Source organism: Puntigrus tetrazona, chromosome 9, assembly GCF_018831695.1.
Source record: "Puntigrus tetrazona isolate hp1 chromosome 9, ASM1883169v1, whole genome shotgun sequence".
In the NCBI taxonomy this organism is placed as follows: Eukaryota; Metazoa; Chordata; class Actinopteri; order Cypriniformes; family Cyprinidae; genus Puntigrus; species Puntigrus tetrazona.
The window spans coordinates 16850342-16859680 of NC_056707.1; the positions used below are offsets into that span (position 1 = coordinate 16850342).

The 9339-nt window shown below is 37.1% G+C and overlaps 2 pseudogenes; both read left to right on the plus strand.

Annotated features, from left to right (window-relative positions):
* The first annotated feature begins 221 nt into the window (after positions 1 to 221).
* Positions 222 to 7106, plus strand: LOC122351522 (annotated as a pseudogene).
* Positions 7107 to 8791: 1685 nt separating this feature from the next.
* Positions 8792 to 9339, plus strand: part of LOC122351219 — an 8385-nt pseudogene continuing 7837 nt past the window's right edge.

The following is a 9339-nucleotide window of genomic DNA, read 5'->3' on the forward strand; positions in this document are numbered from 1 at the left end:
TCGTACAAGATTGATCAAACAGCTGACTTTCTAAAGCACATTCGAGCGTGGAAATTTCGTTCGACGTACGAAAGTAATTATCTGTTAATCATCACACATATTTTAAACGTAAAGGTTTGAATAAACAGAAAGACTGGGAAGCGCCAGACAGGCCTACAAATCGTCCGTTTGTTTGAAAACGACGTCATTCGCATCGCCTCATTCTATTGGCCACTTCTGCCCAAAAGAGGCGGGCCCAAGACGAGAGCGTTGGGAAGCGAAAGTGTCAATGTCACACAAACCTGGATCGTTTCTATCAGTCGATTACAACATCATCTACAGATAACGCGTGTCAGAGGAGACAGGCAGCAGCAGCAGGTCAGCGTTTGGATTAACCTAGTGAAGCAGAAGCTGCCGGTGGACTGGCTGTTCTCAGGTAATTACGCGGCTTCGCTTCTAAACAAATGTCTCATTATAGAACAATGACAACGCCAAACCTTTCCGTAATGTGAATTTGGCCCGAAACATAGCCTACTGTTGTTAAAATGAAGATGCTTAGCGAATGCACATCACAATGCAATACATAATGCATTTGCTTTTGCTTTTTATGTTCTAAAGGCCTTGTTTACAAGTGGAGAGGAAGAACTTGCTGAACTTGCAAAAGCTGTATTAGTAATTTTTCTTTGTTGCCCCATGAGAGCTCTTTGTAATGAACTGTTATCGTGATAACCACAGTATATGCGCCAGTTTTACTGTTAATACTGTAAAACCGTCTTGTTGGAAATCCCTGCATAAGTTGGTGCTGGACAAGTTAAAAAACCAAAAAACAAAAAAAAAAAAAGCTTGACCATCTGGTTTGTTACTGGTGGTCTAGGAACCAGTAACCAAAACCAGCAAAAAAAATGGTCATTTGCCAAACCATGGTTACCAGGATAATGAGCTATCAAAAATGATCTTCTCTGAAGCTGGATTTTCCTATTTTGCAGGAATCATGAACTCTCTCTCTGGTAAGAGTGTGCTGGCGCTGTGCAGGGTTTTCTCCAGCCCCCTGTCGCTCCCTCCAGCTATCGTTGGGGCAGTGAGGGTCTGTCACTCAGGCGTGAACTCCAAGGGCACGGTGTTCACCAAAAAACGAGGCTATGATATCACCAGGAACCCCCACTTGAACAAAGTAAGCATCTTTATGGTTCGAACTCAGTGCACTTGTGATCTACGTGACTAACAGCTATTAGATTGTCAGCACCCCGTGCTTTGATGTGGTTTTATAACATTTAGTAATGCCAAAGTCCCCGCAGATAAGAAAGTATGAAAGTGGCATTGTGAGATCTTGAATCAAAAAGCAAAGTCTTCAAAGACTTTGGCCCCTACCGAGCGCTAAGAGGAGATGCTCTGAATGTGCTTAGGCTTTTCAAAAATCAATGCAGAGTTGCAGGATATGACTCATGTTTTGCTAAACTTTTTTGCTAGGTCGTTGAAAATGTGTCCATTTATATAATGCTTCGCAATCTGTATCCTGCTTGCAAAGGCTTCCTTGCCAAGATGAGGAATGGGCATGATTGAGAAGTGTAGAACTTTAAAGCCATAATGGATGGAAACTGTTAGACATAACCAGTGACTGGAGAATCCAACAGGGGAGGGTGTCCATGCTTACTTCCTATTGGTCAGAAATAAATAGATCCAACATGTGATGCATCTACCCTAAGCTGGAATGTTGCCTGGTGTAGGCCCAGTTGCAGGGTGGTAATTTGTATAAACCAGACTGTAGGAGTAGTGCATATTTTTCTTTTTAATTCACAGCTATCACGTGTTGTTAATAAAGTTCTGGTGCTGCTTTAACAGGGCATGGCGTTCACCCTGGAGGAAAGGCTACAGCTGGGTATCCATGGCCTGCTGCCTCCATGTTTCCTCTCTCAGGATGTCCAAGTGCTTCGTGTCATGAAGAGCTACGAGACACGCAGTAACCCTCTCGACAAGTAACCAAACTTCATCTGAAACATTATATATGAATATACTCTGTATGATCCAAGCCAATTAAAATCAGAATGACAATATTTTTCTTATTTCCTATTTATACTAAAACAAAAACATTCTGACCCTGCAGATACATATTGCTGATGACGCTGCAGGACAGAAATGAGAAGCTTTTCTATCGTGTGCTAACCTCTGACATTGAAGAATTCATGCCTATCGTATACACTCCTACAGTGGGCCTGGCCTGCCAACAATATGGCCTCGCTTTCAGAAGACCAAGGTGAGGTTTATACATGCTCTGGAGCGACTTGTTTAGCCGAACCTTTTCTGAATTTATAAACACTTAGACTAGTCCAACCTGTTTTTCTTAGCTGTATTGGTGAACATACAGTAAATGCCCATATGATTTTGACGTTTTTTTTCTCTTTTAGAGGGTTATTTATCACTATCCATGACAAGGGGCATATTGCCACCATGCTGAATTCGTGGCCGGAGGAGGACATTAAGGTTTGTTTATAGTGATTAAGTGTCATTTTAGTAGATGGTTATTTAATTGTATGTGTGTTAATAGGCCATAGTGGTGACGGATGGAGAACGAATCCTGGGATTAGGAGACCTGGGCGGCTATGGAATGGGGATCCCAGTGGGCAAGCTAGCTCTGTATACAGCATGTGGAGGAGTGCCACCTCAGCAGTGCCTGCCTGTACTGCTGGATGTGGGCACTGATAATCAGGTAAAACAATAATTGCATAGTTAAACCATGTTTTGAGTCTGTTATTGTTTATTATTTTTAGTTTTTAAATGTTTTAAAAGGAAGGCTCTTATTCGCTCCAAGGCTGCATTTATTTAACAAACAAATGCTGTAATATCGTGAAATATTATTATTGTCACTTTTGATCAATGTAATATATCTGTGCTAAATAAAAGTACTGCCCCCAGACTGAATATTGTAAAGCTATTCTGTTGTTCATAGGTTTAATTGAGTTTACAAACACAGCTGTCCCTGTTTGTAACCCTGTTGTCTTTTTTTTAACCCGTTTTTATTTGTTTTTGTGTAGACCCTCTTAGATGACCCCTTGTACATCGGCTTAAAGCACAAAAGAGTTAGAGGCAAAGAATACGATGACCTCATTGATGAGTTCATGCAAGCTGTCACCGACAAGTATGTTTGAAACTAAAATTCTGAAATGAAAGATGATTTACTTACCCTTATGATTTAGTTGCGATTCACTCAACCCTATGTTTTATTTGCAACTTCTGTCATACTTTTAAGCCAGCTCCTTTTTTTCAACCTCTGTTAAATCCGTTCTGAATGATCTGGTTCAGCAGCTCAACTGACTTAATGATTTGCTTCTGTGGTTCTCAAGTTAACAGTTAACTTTAGGAGAAGATCGTGTATGAAACGCTTGCAGCCTGTACAAACATGCCGTTTGTTTTTATTTTTATCTTTTGTTTCAGGTATGGGATGAATTGTCTAATTCAGTTTGAGGATTTTGCAAACAGCAATGCCTTTCGTATTCTCAATAAATACCGCAATCGTTATTGCACCTTTAATGATGATATCCAGGGTAAGTGCGCGCACTGTAATATCAAACTGTAATTTTCCTTCTTCATAATGGAAAATTCAGAAATTAGAGCCATAAAATCGTTGTTCATCTCTTTCCCCACCTTTTCAGGCACAGCTTCTGTTGCTGTTGCCGGGGTCCTTGCTGCTCTTAAGATTACAAAGAATAAACTCTCTGACCACAAGTTTGTATTTCAGGGAGCAGGGGAGGTAATGTTAATTTAACTGAAACATGCCTAAAGCATAAATATCAAATAAAAGATCCGTTATGAAACACTTTTAAGCTTACTCCAGTTTTTCCAGGATTCAGATGTGCATTTTTTTTTTTTCGTCACATGACCAGGCAGCCTTGGGCATTGCTCACTTACTCATAATGGCCATGGCCAAGGAAGGTGTACCTCACGCTGAGGCTGTCAAGAGGATTTGGATGGTGGATTCTAAAGGCCTGATTGTCAAGGTAACAATCAAACCCACAGTAGATTATCTTTTTTGGCATTTCTTTCCTACAGGCTATACTTGTCCTCCTACTCAACATCTGAATATACAAATGTATGTAGGTTTAATGCAAAATGTCAGTACATTAATTAAAGCAATATTCTGCATTTGAACACCACCAAAATTAAATGTTATACCAAAACTGTTATTTTGTGTCATTTGGTCATTAGGGCAGAAGTCATCTGAACCATGAGAAGGAAGAATTTGCCCATGAGCATCCACACATAAAGACGCTAGATGAAGTGGTGGAAACCATCAAGCCCACAGCTATCATTGGTAAGGAGGAATTGATCCCATTCTATATCTCTATATATAAAATTTTATTATTATTTAAATAGGTACTACTACAGTTCTTATTAATAGTTTGAATTAGCTTTTATTTTATTTGGTTAGGTTTTATTTTATTAGGTTTTATTTTAATTTGAGTAATTTCAATATGTGCGTTAGTCATTTATGTTAGTGTTTTTATTTATAGATAGTGAAGTATAAATTTTATAATAAAGTGACAAAATTAAACTATTACCACAACCTAAATTACACTTACAATTAAAAAGCTAAATCATATAAAGTACTGGAATAGTAATTTAAAAATACCAAAATATTTTAATTGCTTTGCATACTTCAGCGTCCGCATATTTCAGTTAGTTATCAAGGTATTTTAAAGATTTTCCTATTATAATATTTCTATTTTTTTATATTTATTTCAGCTTTTAATTACTTAAAATAATTTTTAATAGTTAACAATAACAACATTCTTTATATATTTATATACATGCATACACGCACACATTTTATTTACAATTTATTTATGTTTTTTGACAATGATAATATATTATGACAATGATATTCCACCCCAGTTTCAGTTGTTTTTATAACTGGAATAATATATTTTTTTAGCCTAATATTTTTATTCATAATATATGAATTGCAACGACATATTGAAGCCACTAGTTGGCATAATTACAGAAAACATTTAGATTTGAACAAAAGTCAGCATATTTCTGTTCATCATGTAAAATGCAGCAAAATGTTATTATATAAAAATGTGTTGAGATTCTAAACACTTGAAACCATCGACAGGTGTGGCTGCCATAGGTGGTGCTTTTACTGAGAAGATCATCAAGAACATGGCGCTTACAACGAACGTCCAATTATTTTTGCTCTCAGTAATCCCACGAGCAAAGCTGAGTGCACAGCAGAGCAGTGTTACACGCTTACTGAGGTAATGCTCACTGAAACCTGTTGGATGAACTGGTGAAAGGGGTCTTTACTGAAACAATCGTATAAAACAAATTGTTCACATCAGTTTAAAGGGCATGTATGTATCACAGGAAAGGGCATATTTGCCAGCGGAAGCCCCTTTAAAAAGGTCACTTTGGCAGATGGGCGCAGCTTCTACCTGGCCAGGGAAACAATGCTTATGTGTTCCCTGGAGTAGCATTGGGAGTGATCGCCTGTGGTGTTCGTCACATCTCAGATGACATTTTCCTTACTACAGCAGAGGTAAACAAGCATGAAGAGTCAAGAGCCAAAGATAATAAAAGTGCATGCGTGTTCCATGCAGAACCTCTTGATTGCAAATTTATTTACAATGCAAAAGCTCATTTTAAGGCTTTAATTTTACTCTAGGCGATTTCTGACATGGTTACTGAGGAGCATCTGGCTGAGGGCAGACTGTACCCCTCTGAATACCATCAGAGAAGTGTCCTTCAAAATTGCTGTTAAGGTCAGTAACCATTCTTATATGTAGAGGATGATCACTACAATAACAGGTCTTATTAGCCATCTCTACACTATGACACCCATAAGAAACATGGAATGAAATCATGCTAAATTAAGAGATTTATTAATATAGAAAAGTAGGTTATAAAAGCTGTCAGGTCAGATTTGATAGGGCTGTACAGTTACTTTTGACTGATTTCACTAGTGCTAGTGTACTAAAAATCATTAGTGAAAACATCAAAATTTGTAAGCTCACAGAATAACATGGTCTTACTGAGTTCTATTAATTTAACAAAGTACACTATGCTTTTGACAAATTTGGGGTCAGAAAGATTTTAATCATTAATCATTTTATTCAGCAAGGATGCATTAAATCGATCAAAAGTGACAGTAAAGATATTTAATGTATGTTAAACATAAACATATATGTTGTTTTTTTTACAATGAAAACTAGTGAAAAATGTAGCATTGAGATCACAGAAAGAAATTGACTTTTAAATTAGAAAACAGTTAAGTTATAATAATATTGCACAGTATTACTGCATTTGTAATCAAATAGTTTTTTTCAGATGTTAGCACTATGTTAGCTAAAATTAACACAGAATCAAACATTGTGTATAAAAAAAATACAATAAAACACCAGCATGCATTGCATTTAAAATTTCTCAAAAAAGAATCAGCTTTAAGAAAAGCTACCAAAAATTTGATGTCATTAAATTTGTAAACTTCATGGCATACTATAAATTATATTCCCTGTAATACCATTGAAAGATATTGGTATTATAACAGTTATCACAAATAGATTCATTATGACTTAAGCTTTTAATTCTTTCTTCCCAAACCTTTCTTTTTTTTTTCAGATTGTGGACCATGCCTACAAACAAGGAATTGCCTCCTGGTACCCTGAACCCAAGGATAAAGAGGCCTTTGTTTTATCCCAAGTTTATAACTCCGACTACGACTCCTTCACTCTAGATTCATACAGCTGGCCCAAGGATGCCATGAAAGTTCAGAACGTCTAGATTATTAATCTTCAGCCCACTAAAAAGGATATTCTCGTATCAGTCACATGCCTTATTTCTCAGTTCATAATCATCTGACGATATACACTCCAGCTGCAGGCCACCCACTCCTTAAACGGTAGCTGCTCCCATTGATTTGACAAAAGATGAGCTGTATTCCCTGAGAGCTTACAGCGATACAAGTATGCAGTGTTCATTCAAAGCTCAAACGTCTTCAGAACAGTGGTTCAGTTCAAAAGCAAAACTGCAGCTATGTTTAAAGCAGTAACGAGCACTTTCCCAAATCAACCGAGATAATGAATTTGTGATCTCCAGTTTATTAGTTCTAAGTTTGCATTCTGTCAGTTATTTATTTTATATATAACTAGCCATCCCTCGAATATTTAGCGTTCATGGAAATGCAGATATCAATGTAGGGAGAAACTATTTTTGCGTAGCGACTCCCACTTGGAGATAACGCACTGTCTGGGCTGAATGTTTGTGTGAAAAGGGATTTTCAGTAGGTAGGTAGGTAAAGCAGTGTGAATTGACTCCTTTTTGAAATTTTTTTTTTCTTCTTTTTTTACAAGTTGTCTAAGCCAAAGTTTATTTTAAATGTATTGTCATGTATCGATAATTACTGGAAATTGTAAGCCTGAGTGTATCCGTTTATTTAAGTGTCCAACTGAAAAGCAAGCTATATATGTGTTCAAAGCAGCTTTTTAACATTTCCTTCTCAATTAGAAAAGGCTTTGCTTATTAGTAACGCACAACTATGGAATTATATTTTCAGATATTCAAGGAGATTTTGAAGGGACAGTGACTTTTAAATAAACACTTTAAAAAAAAAAAGGGTTTCATGTTTATTTAATGAGAGTTAATCTTGGCCTATGGTTTTGGATATGGAGTGTCTTGCACTTCAGGATTTTTTTGACCACAAAGGTTCAATGAGAAAACCGATTTAGAATAAACTGTATGTAGTGCTCTTAAAGTTAAATTAGTAACAAATACTTGCTGTTTTGCAAGGTTAACATGAATATGTAACAAAAAGCTTAACTTTTAATACTTGTATATTAGGATATAACATTGTAAAATTAAAAAGGCTTATTTACACAAGTGCTGTAGGTGACAGTGTTGCTGAAGGAAGATATTTTGTTAGTTATTAGTATTTGTGTTTTTGAAAAGGAAATTGCCGACATTTCTAAGTTCGAGTGTCAAAATGTCATTAAAATCCCACATAATATCTATAAAGTAAAAAGAAATAAAGAAAAGGGGACTGCTTTTTGCATTGTATGTTTTGGGTAAAATTTACTATGGTTATAATATGATGTTTGATGGACAGACTGACTAACTGGTTTTAATATTCACCAAAATCACATGAATAATCAAGCAATATTTTAGAGGTCTATTTTTGGGTGAGTGGGGGGCGGGGGTGGATTATGTGCAGTCACAGAAGTCTCACTTCTATTTCATTTCGGTTTCATTTCATCTTTCTTCCACAAACGATCTTCCTTTATGCTCAGTTAACTTAAAACTCTACACCATAACTTTCCTTTATCATTTTCACATCTATTTAAGGAATTTCATGGCAGTCTATATGAATAAACATCATAGGTGGTGTATCCAAAACGTCTCGTTTCACGTACAGCTTATGCATGTACATTTCCTATTACTTTAGTACGGTACGCCTCGTTGAGCGTACATGTCTCGGTCTTTTATTTTCATTGTTATCACTATCGGCATTTGGAAATGAAAATTACAGAACGACACAAATGCAAAGCTTGGCCTTTACGTAAAGTAAAATAAGTTCGTCTGTGCGTTGTCGTGTACGTGCTTGCAAATCGTTCGAATCTTTACTTACTCTTTGTAATTCGAGGCTAGGGGTAAACCACGTGAGCGTCCTGTTCAGTAAAAGCAATGTAACCATTTTAAACGGAAGAGAGCACCCCCCCTCCCCCCCAATAATTTAATAAATAATGTTTTACTGTTACATATTAAAGTCCAATATGTGATCACATGATATTATCATCATCATCATCGTCATCTTTTTTCGTTTTTTTCCCCCCCCATGCTGTTCGTGCAGCTGGGGCGGAAACGAGTGTTTGATAGTGGCAAGCGTAGCTCGACCTGCAGTCACTACTGGATGTCCTCAAATCCAGTCGGCTTCTGTCTGCTTCAGTGACTCGGTTGTTTCGTTATTTTTCTGACTGACTTTTGGTTATGATGCTGGCGTCATGACGGATAATAAGAAAGCGGTCGGCAGCAGCGGCACGTCGGGACCGGAGCATCTGTGCAGAAGGTGATTGAATGATGCTACGTCCTTTCTAGATTATACACTAGTTTCATTTTTAAGTCGTTGCGTCATTGTGTACATGCGGTATCTAAACAGCATCCGATTCGGTTTTACGCCACAGTAAAGTTGACCTGACGTTTAGCGTTTCGGCCACTAAAATGAGCTGTTTTTACAGATATAAGATTGGTATGTTTTCGAAATGCGCTAGAATGTGTAAGGACACATCCTCTTTATCCTCGATGTATTGCAACGCGTGATGCTAGCTGCTGCTGCAAAGCGAATGAAGCAAAACAGACCGTCTACAAAGGAGCCTT